This window comes from Chenopodium quinoa, unplaced genomic scaffold (genome assembly GCF_001683475.1).
Source record: "Chenopodium quinoa cultivar QQ74 unplaced genomic scaffold, ASM168347v1, whole genome shotgun sequence".
NCBI lineage: Eukaryota > Viridiplantae > Streptophyta > Magnoliopsida > Caryophyllales > Amaranthaceae > Chenopodium > Chenopodium quinoa.
The window spans coordinates 10673339-10687410 of record NW_018743292.1 but is presented as its reverse complement, the minus strand read 5'-3'; positions in this window follow the sequence as shown (position 1 = coordinate 10687410).

Below are 14072 nucleotides of genomic sequence, written 5' to 3'. Positions count from 1 at the left end.
GTCTGGCCGGCTGGTACCAGCTATGGTGACGGCTGCTTTGGCTGCTATGTGGCGGCCATCAAAGCTGGACTGCGCTTCCCATTACATCCGGCTGTTCAGCGGATTTTAGATGGGTATGATCTGGGGTTATGGCAGTTAGCCCCCAACTCTTGGGTAAACGTACTCGGCTATGTGGCCGGGTGCGAACTGAACGGGGTGGAGCCAAGTTTTGAGGCTTTCGCCCACATGAACTATCTCAGCCGGACCCCTAAGTCGGGAGGTACCGGCTGGTATCAATTAACAAGCCATAGGGGTTACCTCATGACGAGAGGTAAGGCAAACAAATGGAAGGATTGGCGGAACACCTTCCTTATTATCGAGAGTTCAGACACGGAGCTGAACAAACGTTTTAACAAGTGGAACAGGGATCCGCCTCTTCTCGCAGGCGGCCGCAGCATGCCGCCTGTTCCCCCAAAGGCTAAAAAAGAGATCCTAGATAAAGGACTCTTCAAAGTAGAGACTAGGGTGAACTCTACTTCAGGGGTACGAGAGCAAGTACCCCTAAACTGCGTCCCGAGCTTCAAGTGGCTCTATGACGAGTACTTCTTGGCCGCCTGTGGCCTCAGCAGTCGGTGCTCTAGAGGTAGCCGGCCTGACGAATACTCTGTTTTTTCACGCCTTGTTTACTTGGGATTTTTACTAACTTTGCTGTTTATTTCTTTCAGCCGACGCCATGAGTAAAATAACAGCATCTAAGACTGCGGCGGCCATGCTGCGGGTCTCGCTAATGAAGCAGTCGTATGCCGACTCCCCCAGCAAGGAGGCACCCTTGGTAAGCTTTGAAAACTCTTCTCCTTTTAGTTGTCTTATGCATATACTCACTCTTTTTGTTTTCAGTCTGGCACTCCAAGGGCTTCTTCCTCGCAACAGCCGGACCCCAAGGCCCGGAGGACGACTGTTGCAAGCTCTCCTGGGTCTTCCAGGAAAACAGTGGCGGCTGAGAAGCAGCCGGCCACTTCTTCAAAAACCCAGGCGGGGCCGCCTAGATGTATGGACACTTGCTTGTAAAAACTCACCCTTGCTTCCTTCTTGATTAGATCTAACTTGTTTTTTTCCTTTCGCTTAATGCAGCCGGCCCCCAGGGACTAGACTTAGTTGAGGTAGCCAAGTCTATGGTTAAAGTAGTTCCTCCATCTGACAGGGAGGCGGTCAAGGGTGCCGGCACCCTTGACCTCGATGGAATTTCAGGGGTCCTAGCTGAGGTATACTTAGCACCTTTTTGAGCTTTTGAGTTCCAGGACGCCTGTTAACTTTTTTGATTGGAAACTGACGCCTGTTTTTCTTTGTACTTAGGCCCTGCTCCGAGTCAACAACCTTCGCAAGCCGATTGATCGGAAAAACAAAGAGGTAAAGGCCGCAAAGGCTATGGCCGCCTCCAGCTGTGATAAGGCAATGTTTCAAATTGCCCAAAATGAAGTACTGACCATTGATCTTCTTTATTATCAGGCGCAGGCGACCGCCGCTGTTCGGGCTCAGCTAGAGGCGGCCCAAAAGAAGGTTGACGAGCTGGAGGGGACCGTCACCAACCTTAAAGCCGAGCTGAAACCCCTTCGCCAAAAAATGCACTCTTACGAAGCCATGGAGAAATCTTTGGCTAACGTAAAAGAACGCCTGGTGAACCAGGAGAAGAGTCTTACCCAAGAGCTCTCGGACAAGGCCGAGCAAGAGAAACAAGAGCTCGTCCGGGAGATGGTGGAAGACTCCGCCCAAATCCAACGCATGACCTGGGAACGACTGTTCCCCAGTGCCGACTTTGCCTCATGGGAAAGAACGTACCGCCAGTGTTCGGAAATATATAATCAACAGATCCTGGCGGCTGCTGAAGAAGAGGCGTTGGACGGTGCGTTGGAGGAGGAAGAGCCGGTTGTGGCGCTTGTGCCACTTGGGGGTAAGGCATCAAAAGATGGTGCAGCTAAGGCCGAGTCCAGCAAGAAGAGTGCTGACCAGGCGGCTGCTGCTGATACTGAACTGCCCCCTTCTTAAGCTTTAAGTATTTTTTCTTTTCACGGCCTGCGTGGCGTTTGCTTTGTAATTACCCGGCCAGGGGGCCGGGGTTTTGAATATTCTGCTGGTCTTTTATGGCCGGCTCATTTTAATCAAATTTTTTGTTTTGGTTCAAATTTGTCTAAGTATTTGAAATTTGCTCACTAGACCGACTGTTGTGTATGGCCGAACGTTAAGACAGGTACAAATAGTAAGTATGCCACAGGTACAAATAGTAAGTATGCCGCCTAAATGTTTCGGGGTTTTCTGATGTCCTGCGGGAGAGTTACAATTCCGAGACTGGAACCGGACGCCTGTACCTGCAAAATAACGGAGACTCCTGAGAGCTCCGCCTCCAACGGTCAAGTTAGTACCCGATTAAGGAGTAATCAATACAGAAATTAAAGTAATGAGATCTCTCTAGGTGAGAGTGCTTAGTGTTGGTAATCTGCGTTGTTAGCGAGATTAGCCGGTTGTTAATAAGTCTGTTCTTCTCTGCTTGATCTCTTAATTATTCGGTCTTTTGATTAATGAGGATTAATCGAGTATTTATAGCCTTGGGAAGCGTGCAACTCTCTAGGTTTAAGGTAAACCTAGGGCTGATCGGGCCTCTAGACTGAATTGGGCCTTGATGGCCGGTTGTCCCATTTGGCATGGGTGGACACGTGGCGTGTCTTAAGTGGTCCGTGGAGGACGTATCTGTGATTGACACGTGGCAGGTTCCTGTTGGCCTTCGTGAAGAACACGTGGCGGAACCTGGTTGGTCCACTTGTCAGACGGTGATTGGTGGATAAAAATCCCCTAATCAGTATTCATATATTTTTATAAAATGTTCATTTTATTAGGTATGGTCTAGCTATTCTATGATTGTATGATAAATGTTCATTTTTACTATACTAAATGTTCATTTTTTTTTTTGATATGTTCATTTTTTATTACTAAATATTCATTTTTTTACGTGTTCATTTTTTTATTAATAAATGATCATTTTATTTTTACGTGTTCAATTTTTTTTTTTTTTTTTTTTTTTCTAACTGTTCATTTTTAAAGTCATGGTCCATCAATTTTATGATCATATGATAATCATGTTCACTTTTAATATACTAAATAATCATTTTTTTTAACATGTTCACTTTTTAATACTAAATGTTCATTTTTTTATTACTGAATGTTCATTGTTTTTACATACATGTTCATATTTTTTTACTATATGTTCATATTATAGGGCGTGGTGCAAATATCCTAACTGCACTAGGATGTAGCTAAGACTTATTGTAAATATGATTCCCTTTTATATTGTTTGTTGGGCCTAATTTTTCATTTTCTTTATAATATTCCCTTTTTAATTTAGTCCCCAAAAGCCTTTTAATTTAAACTATTCCCTACCTTTTCAAGTATTTCCATTCTCTTTTCCCACTTCATGATCCTTTCTTCTATCTTCTCCAATCGCGCGAAACTACTTTAATAGTTGCCACCCACCTAATAACTAACTCATTGACATTCACTCTCTTATCACACATCGTCTTTCCTATGACCGTCGTCTTAGGGAATATCTCCTCCTTTTCTTTCTCTTTCCTATTTTCTTCTTCTTCTTCTTTTTATTTTATTTTATTTTATTTTATTCCTAGCACTATCAGCATTCTTTTACCACCGCTCACTGCCCCCACAGAACTCTCTTTCCCTTTTTTTTTTTCTCTCCCCTTTCCCTTCAATTTTTCTTTTCATGCCCATGTACCCATACAACCCTTTTAAAATTTTTCTACAAATGTTTTATTTAATTTTAAGCAACCAATTTTACTTATATCATTTTATTGAATTAAATTTCCAACTTTCATTGTCATTAATTTTTTTTCATTGTAATTAAATTATGCACATGTAAATTGCTAGTTTATATCATGTATATGTCATATATGTAAAATACAAATCATCAAAATTACGTGCTTGAGTAATAATATGGCACCTTGTTAAGTTCAATATAATAATAATATGCGTGTTGCAGTAAATTTCTTACCTTGTATTGTTTTTAAGTCATGTTCGTTCATCACCAAAATTTTACTGGAATTAAATTATTTTTATTGAACTTAAATTGCTGTTATTGAAATTAAATTATTTTTATTGATCAAAATGTAATTTTTTTATTGATCCCTATTATATTTGTTCGCTAAACTTATTTTTGTTGAAATAAAATTATTTTATTGATTTGATATATTTGTTTTCTTAAAGTTACTGATGATTGATTTACTGATTAATTTTTTTTATTAAACTTAACTTATTTTTCTGAATTGAATTATTTTTACTGAACTTAATTAAATAATTTGAATGAATATTATTTGAATATAAGGTAAAGAGGATAAGGCCTAAGATCCTATTGTTATTATTACAGCAAATTTAAGCTGATTAGTTTAGATGGGGGTGGTTTAATTAATTTAGGTAAGATAAGTTTTAGAAAAGAATTTTGTTAAAATGAGAGCTAATGATGAATATCCAATTTTAATTTACAACTAAGACTCTTTTCTCTTCACCATATATTAATAATACTAAGTAATATAAAGTAAGTTAAAAAAGAAGTTCAATTCAACGAAAATAAGGGTGTTTTCTAGTCACCCGATTTTCACTTATCTGAACTTATCTTATCTTATTAGACCTTTTTTGAACTTATTTTAGTTGTAGTTTGTATTGGGTAACCCTTATTAGAACTTATTTTTCCTGAACCGAACTTATTTGAACTTAACTAAACTTATCTGAACTTATTACACCTGAAATATGTGCCCTAAGTAAGTTTAGTTAAAAAAAAAACCATTTAATTATATAAAAATAAATTGAGTTAAATAGTATAATTTTTTATTAATAAGATTTAGTAGTTTTACATAATAAATATAATATCAAATCAATTTTATTATTAGCTTAGGTTTAGAAAAAATAATTCAGTAAAATCAATTACAATTTAGCAATATAAAATTTAATTCAGTAAATATAATCGAATATCAGTAAAAATAACTTAAGTCATTAATATTACGTAAAGAGAAAATAATCTTAGTTCAAATAAGTAAAAATCAAATGAATAAAACACACCTAGCTAACCCCACATTAAGAAGTCTTTGAGTTTGGCATGGATGTATTGTTGGGGTCACCATTCAAAAAGATTGTTAGATAGCTTAACGTGAAAAGATCGATTTCAATCATATAAATGTTCATCCCGATTATTTTTTAAACATATACTTGAAACAACATTTTACTTTTTACTTAGTATTATGTACTTCGTATGATTTATTCTTTTCGGTATTGTGGTAAGACCTATCGATCCTTTATTCCTATTAGACCTTTTTTTTAATGAAATAGGAGGGGTGATTTCATTAAATAATAATATCAATTCGGCACTTACAATCATCCTTTAAGAGATCTAAATTCTCAATACAAGAATTAAAAACCCCTAAACTAATGGCATCGCTTCTGAACTGCTCTTAGATAATTTTAGATATCTCTGCATCGTTCTTGACAGAACTCCATTGATGTATAGTCGCAAAAGTGAAAAAGATCTGCAAATTTGCAAGACGAATCTTTTAAATCTGCACCCTTATGCCAACAGACTCGCAATTCCACAAATTTGCAAGACGAATCATTCAAATTTGTATCCCTGCACACACGAAAAACATACAAACAAACAATACTAAGCTAAACATCCCACCATTAGGGAACTGACTAAACCCTACATGGAGGGACTAACTATAATCACCATACTGTTGTTGATGTTTATTGGCTAAGAACATTAAATTAAAGAAGAATTTGGGGCTTACTATCGATAAAAATTGATGACAACCTCTAAGTTTAACTATGATGGCTAGATTTGAAGAGAGAGAAGAGAGAAAATTTTTAAGATTTTTTCTTTATTTCTATGAAAAAAAGGGGGTCATTAGATCTTTTACTAACCAAACTTTTTTGTTGGTTTGTATTTCAAGTTGAAGACTTTCCAAGTTCTACATATTTTAAGTTCTTAATTTCTTTAAGGAAAATAAATCGAAAACCCAACCTTATCTCTTAATACAAAAATAAAAAAGGATTCCTAAAAGTTACTCCATATATGTATTAAAATAATAGATAGTACGTCAGATCTATAATAAATTGTTAAGCCCAAAATCTTGAGGTTGCAGATGATATAAAGATCTACGCTAGAAAAGGGATTGTCAGTTAATTCCGACGAAGAGCAAATATGAAAGAAGCAAATAGATTAATAAATTTTGTAAGAGTTTGATATTGCAAAAACTTTGTAATAAAATAATTACTTGTATGAGTTTATAAATGATTTAATAAATGTTGGAAATTGAACCCAACACTTACATAACAAAATGTGGGTTACCCAAGACAAACATTTATGCCTGAAATTCTCTAACTTCATATGTTGACGAGTCAGGATCAGTACTCACTCGGCTCTATCTAACGATATACGAAGTTGAGTATAACATTTTTTTTTTGGGTTTGCTTTCAGAGTAACGTACTCATCTTTTAATATTTTGACCCGTGCATGCCGCATCGCATCACTCGAACCGCTGCCTACAGGGCAGCTTAACGGTGAGAGTTTGGGTTGTGGATCTGAGGAATGGAGATGCATGCATGCATTTTTGTATTTTTATCTGGCGAAATTTACTCATATTGGATTTTTCTGATCAACTTATTTGATTTACACTCTAATTTGTAACTATATTAAATATCTGTAAAAGATCTTATATGACTTATAAAGTAAAATTTATCGTAAAAGTATTAAATATTATTTATAATAGGATCACTTGAGATTGTAAATGAGTTAAATAAAAAGAATTGAGGAAATACATTATTCTTTTAATCAAATTTGATCAACAATACTCCATTATAATTTATCTCATAGTAATCCATATTAAGGCGAAATGGGCGTTTATATCACTTATGAAGTTAAATAGTTTTGTACTCAAAATCGGACAGAATGATTCATCACCTGATTTTTATTGAATCCTATGCAATTTTTACCCATTTACTATTATACTTTGTATTCCATTTGTTATTAGAAAATACTCAAAACTAACTAAAACTTACTTGTCTGTTTGGATTAAATTTTTCACGGTTTACCATTGTTTAGATTCATAGCCTTTTATGTTGTCGTAAAATTTCCAAAAATTGAACAATATATAAAAAAGACAAAGAAAGTAAAGTGGCAAACTTGCATGAAAAGGAAAGAACTAAGGGAGTCTCGAACAAAGAAAAAGGCAATCAATAATTGTTTGATGAAAAAAGGATCTTAGAACTAGAATATCGTAGTTTGCCACATGCCCATATTATCGCTTCAATCACCAACATAATAGTCGATAGATGCGGTTAGCGGAGAGGTGATATATTTTGAGGGACAACTTTCTTACTTGACTTCATTTGCATTTGTTTTTGTCTTATGGGGCCCGTAAAGTTGCGCAAAAGTCGTCTATCAGTTGAATTTTTATTTTTTTTTAATTCCGAATCTAAATAAAGCCTTTTATACTAAGGGTATTGATACTACATACGTGGATGGTACTAAAATTAACGTACATATAATTGAGTATTGATTTTTAATGACTAAACAAAGTTCTTGAGTTTGAGTATATGGCATAGCCATGTACCTCCCAATCTCCCATATATATACCTCGTACGTATTTTCACTACACTTACGTTTTTACACACAAGTTATCCTCGACCTTAATATCGTACATAAGAATAATTATTTAGCATAAAGGGATTTTGTTCATATTAAATTATTAACCTCTAAAATTAGATATCGATATTGTATTTCTTTGCATCCTTACCGCCTTTCGTTACCCTTGCATGTCAAAATATACTTCGACAATATCCATTTTTACCAAATCTCAATTATTTCATGAAAATAAGTTTCAATAAGCCACTTTAGAGCTTATACTTTTAAGTTTCATCAATAATTTAAAATATATATTTAGAAGTGCATGCAGTCTTGTACCATACATGTTGGCTCACATGTTGTGCCAACACGTTTCATGATCAAGTGCATCATACTTAGAATAAACCAAGAAAAAAAAATATTATAGGCTCATGTAGTTGTGCCCATCTTCTATACCACTACTAGAAAACAGCTTATCTACGACGGAACAAATCCGTCGAAAAACCATGAAATTCCGTCGGAAATGGCAGTTTCCGACGGAATTCCGTCGGAACAGGTCGTCGTATTTCACTTTGTAGGAATTTTGGCTTCTTCCGAGGGATTTTCCGTCGGAAACTTCCATGCCGACGGAATTTCCGACGGATTATAACTTGTCGGAGCCTAAGTTTGACTAAAATGGAAAGTCCGTCGCAAGCTTCCGACGGACAAAATTCCATCGGAAGGGGCCTGCTTCCGACGGAATATTCCGTCGGAACCGTCTAACCTTCCGACGGAATATTCCGTCGAAAGCTAAGCTCCTTCCGACGGAATTTTCCGTAGGAAGCAGGCAACTTTCCTACGGAAATATCCGTCGCAAACTACTGACGGAGGATTCCGTCGGAACCTTATACACATTGCGATGGATTTCAAATCCGTAGGAACTTTGCGACGGAAATTACGACGGAACTATTTCACGCTTGACTATTTTCCTACGCCACATTGCTACCCTTTGATACCTGTACTTCCTGCTTCTAATATTACGACAGAATAAAATTATTGGTTTTTGTGCAAAAATAATTATACATATATATACTATTTCCAATGTGTACAGCCAAATAATGTAATCTAAAATTAGTACTAATAAACACTACGTAAATTAAAGCTAAGCAACTGCGGGAGTGCCCTGGCCTGCTCCACCACTACCCGGGTCGTCGTCCCTGGGATCTCGAGCTGGAGGTCGCAAGGTGGAACATGTGTCGTTGACTCATCATCCTCTGTTCCAACCTCCTCTCCATTTCTTCCATTTGGGCTCTTACTGAGGCTTGAACTCGGGCTTCCATCTCGAGTTCCATTTCTTCCCGAAGAGCCTGCACCCTGTTTTTCATCTGATCCTGCATCTGAGAAACAAGGGAGGGCGTGTACTGCTGGGAAGATGTGGAAAGTCGACCCATCTGGCTGCCAGAGTAAAGGTCAGCACTTCCGCCAAGTCCCTTCACACGTCCTTTTTTGTTCCGACCACCCATGGTCTCCCAGTACAGCTCATTCGGACTCTTTTGAATCCTTTGAGTGCTAGCCTCCTCAACCTTCTTTTGGTAGGTCTCCTACAAGATAAACATATGAAAAGAAACAAACGAGTTAGTAAGTTATATAAATAAGCTTTGGGTACCAAGACATTAAGTTTTGAGTGCCATATTGATGAAAAACGTACCAAGTATGGCCTCGGTGACTTCTATGTTGCCCATTTTCTCTGTTTCTTAGCTAACGTTCTCATTTATCATCCAAACATGTCAAATGTACATAGTTTAAGGTGTCTAGGGCTTGAAATTACAAAAAAAAAAACCAGCACATTAAGTTTTGGGTGCCATATTTATTGAAAACGCAGCAGATATGGCCTCGGTGACTTCTATGTTGCCCATTTTCTCTATTTCTTAGCCAATGTTTCTCATCCAAACATGTCAAATGTACATAGTTTAAGGTGTCTAGTGCTTGAAATGACAAAAAAAAAAAAAAAAAAAAAAAACAAGACATTAAGTTTTGGGTGCCATATTGATGAAAAACGCACCAAGTATGGCCTCGGTGACTTCTATGTTGCCCATTTTCTCTCTTTCTTAGCTAATGTTCTCATTTCTCATCCAAACATGTCAAATGTACATAGTTTAAGGTGTCTAGGGCTTGAAATGACAAAAAAAACCAACACATTAAGTTTTGGGTGCCATATTGATTGAAAACGCACCAGATATGGCCTCAGTGCCTTCTATGTTGCCCAATTTCTTCATTTCTTAAATAATGTTATCATTACTCCTTCTAACATGTCAATTGTTGATAGTTTAAGGTGTCTAGGGCTTGAAATGACAAAAACGCACAAAGAATCTAAGTTTTCAGTACCATATTCATGAATAATGAACCAAGGAACTAAGTTTAGGGAATTTGTTACCGCAATTTCCTTAGCTGTGGGGTTTACTGGCACTGTGCCTTTCCCAGGCAGCTCCTTGAAGTGTGTCTTTAGAAACAGCTCGGGAGCTGTTGGTAGCTGGCCCTTGTTCTTCGCCGCCTTTGGTACAAAAAAAATTGGAATAAACGTTAACCATGTCACACCCTTGTTACATTGAAATACACAAAAATGCCTTCTAATATAAGATCTTTATAAATAAACTTACCATCCTTTTTGCATGTTGGACAGCTGACAACGAACCCTGAAAGTGGGTCCCTTGGATGGGATTTTCCATAGAACTGCCCCTTCTGTTCTTCTTATTTTGCGCTGACCTCGCCTTGTAAGTTGGATCCGTGGCAACAATGTCCATAATCTCCTTGTGGATCTCCTCACTCAGCCAACTTGGCTTGGCGCCATTCATCTTGTGCGTGATGGTGTGGAACATGTCACGCAGGCGTGTTGCTGCCCTACTCCGAAATGTGAGCTTCACTTGCTCGTTAAGCTGAGGTGCCCATTTGAATTGTGCCTGCAAATGATAAAATATAAAAGTTATAAACAAAACTAAATCAATACAATAACTAAAACATGTATTAACCAAGACCAAAAAATATCATACGCTGAACAAGTTCCACTAATGTTCCTTTGTAGCATCAGGAACTTCTCCAAAGTTCCTCCAAGGGGCTCGGTAGTATCCAGTAATCGTACCAGATACCGCACTCTGAACCTTAGGATCATCAAACCTTGTTATGAAACCAATAAGAGAATTCAGCTTCGAAATTCTCCATGACTTCTTCTCTACGCAGGAAAGGTCGAGTACTAAGAATGTAGTCCTCAAACTTCCTACGAGGCCAAACACACAATGTAAATCTACAAAGTCATCATTGTAATTGTTCGTAAATACGAATACACTGAATACCTAAACCTAATATACCTTTCGTATTCGCCAAGAATGACGGTGTTTCGTAACACGAACAAATGTGCACACTCGAGTTCTTTGTCATCTAAGAACCGAGTTTTACCCTCATTTGACACACGACCACTATCCTCCATGAACAACTCTGGTATTTCAGCGTCGTCCAATGTGGACTCGACGTCGGCATTCACATTTCGACCAAGATCTCGAGTTTTAGTGTCAACTGTCGACTGAAAGTAATTGGAGCAGAAGTTTGCTATCTCTTCAATGAGATAAGCATTGCATATGGACCTTCAACTCGAGCCTTGTTCCCAATTTTCCGTTTCAAATGATTGAGGAATCTGCAATTATAGTTATGTAACTGTATGAACAAGTGATTAGGATGTAAAACAAAGGATGTGAAATAAGGGTCTTTGATTTACCTTTCGAAGGGATACATCCATTTGTATTGTACAGGACCACATAACTTCCCTTATACGGCAAATGTATAGGCAAATGCTCCATGGAGTTAAAGAATGCAGGAGGGAAGACCTTGCAGAGGATCTCAGCTATGTTTTTCTCCAATCGCTCCATGTCACTAACTGATGTTGTATAGCAACACAAGTCGCGGAAGAATTGGCTGATCTCTATAATTGCATTCCAAATATGGCAAGGGAGCAATTCCCTCAAAGCAGTGGGCAACAACCTCTCCATGAACACGTGACAGTCATGGCTTTTCATTTCGTGGAGCTTACATGCTTGCAAATCGACGCATCTGCTCAAATTGGAGGCGTAACCATCAGGAAACCGCAACTGTTTAACCCACTCACATAAAACTTTTCTCTGAGCCTTGTCAAGAGCGAATGGAGCCTTTGGAATGACCTCTTTTCCTCTATCATCCTCTTGAAGATGAAGCTGGGGACGTTTACAATATCTAACAATGTCATTCCGAGCTGATGGCGTGTCACATGTATGCTTTTTCACATCCATTACAGTGTGAATTAACTGATTAAAGAAGTTCTTCTCAATGTTCATGACATATAAGTTGTGATGAATGAGGAGATGCTTCCAATATGGGATCTCCCACAGGGTGCTTTGCTTGTACCACCCCTTCTTTTCATTTTTCACCCTTTTAATTGAATCGGGTCCATCTGTAGCCTTCGGAATGTCCTTAACACATTCCCACAGCTCTTCTCCTGACATGATGTGCGGAGAGGCACCTTTCTCTACTTTGTTTTAACAAAATGCAGTTTTACTGTTCCGAAAAGGGTGATCTGTCGGAGGGAATTGCCGGTGGCAATCAAACCAAGAAACTTTACAACCATGTTCGAGCCAAAATGCTTTGCTCTTCTACATGCAATGTGGACAAGCTTTCTTACCAGTTGTGGCCCAACCAGACAACATGCCATAAGCCGGGAAGTCACTAATGGTCCATAGGATGGCTTCTCGAAGATTGAAATTCTGTTTCATCGAAATATCACAAGTAGCCGCGCCAACTTCCCACAATAGTTCAACTCCTCTATCAACGGTTGCATGTAAACATCCAAGTTGCCCTTAGGGTTTTTAGGACCAGGAACGAGAAACGAAAGGAACATGAATTGTCTTTTCATACACATTGAGGGAGGCAAGTTATAAGGGGTCAAAATGACAGGCCAACAAGAATATTGTCCCCCAAACTTACCATGAGGAGCAAAACCATCTGTACACAAGCCAAGTCTCACATTACGAGGCTCGGAAGCAAACTCTGGAAAGCGACTATCGAGGTGTTTCCAAGCTTCACTGTCACTAGGGTGTGCCATTGTGCCTTGAACTCGGGGATTTTTCGAATGCCATGTCATTTCCTCCGAAATGTTCTTGGTTGCAAACAGTCTTTGCAACCTAGGTGTGATCGGGAAATAAAACAGAACATTCAAAGGCACTAGGCTACCTTTGGAAGTCTGCTTGTATCGGTCGCTGCCACACACCCTACATGTAGACAGCTGAGCATCATCCTTCCAAAACAACATAAACCCTTTCGGGCATGCATAAATCTTTTGATGGGACAATTCCAACCCCTTCACAATCTTCTTCACCTCGTAGAAAGTGTCGGCCATATGGCTGTTGTTCGGAATCGCCTCACTTAGCAAAGAAGCAAACCCATCAACACATCTGTGAGGCAAATTATACTCACACTTTAGACTAGTGATTCTAGCGGCCATCTCTAACACAGACAAAGAACTCCCTTCGTATAATGGCCCTTCAGAAGCTTTCAACAAATCCAGGAAATGCTTAGCTATTGCATTAGGCTCCTCCTCTGATGAAACACTAGCCTGATCTGAGTGCCCCTGATCTTGACTATGACCAAAAGCATCGAAAACCATGTCACGGTATTCATTCGACCGCCGTTCGGGAACTCCCGGATACCCTTCCCCGTGACACATCCACTCATAGTAGTTAGGTATGAAACCCTTGCGATACAGATGAATTTTAACTGTATACGCATCCCAAAGGCGTTTTTTCTTACATTTAACACATGGACACCTAACTTCATTCGGGTTATTACTCTCGGGATAATCTGTGACGTACTGAATGAATTCATCAACCCCTTTCACGAACTCTGGATTAATACTTTGCCCAACCATCCTTTCATACATCCAGCTACGTTCTCTTCGTTTCATGATTACAACTTCTACACAGCTCACGCATATGTACAATCACATTAGTCATAAACCGTATTTCGTAGTCATTATCCACCAAAGCGTTATGAAAATGCAAATGAGATTTGAAATGCTTCCAAAGGATCCTTATCACTCCAACCTAACCCATCCTTGTACGTTTATTTTCACTAGTGAATGTAACCCAGGTTTTCAATTCTATGGAAAAACCGCCAACATTTCCCTACAGTTCTCCAAGTACACGATGTAGGCGATTAAACACACCTACATATGTACCTAGAGAACACGGTAGAGAAATGCATGAAAAGGCAGGATTTTCCCTAGAATAAAAAACAAGGCTTACATTCACCACCTAAGTGAGAATAAGCGTACAAGGACAGTCCCAACCGGGGACTATTCAAGACATACTCCTAATGTGTATGCCTTGAACGGGTATCTAGGCATATGATTATGCAAATGATTCAT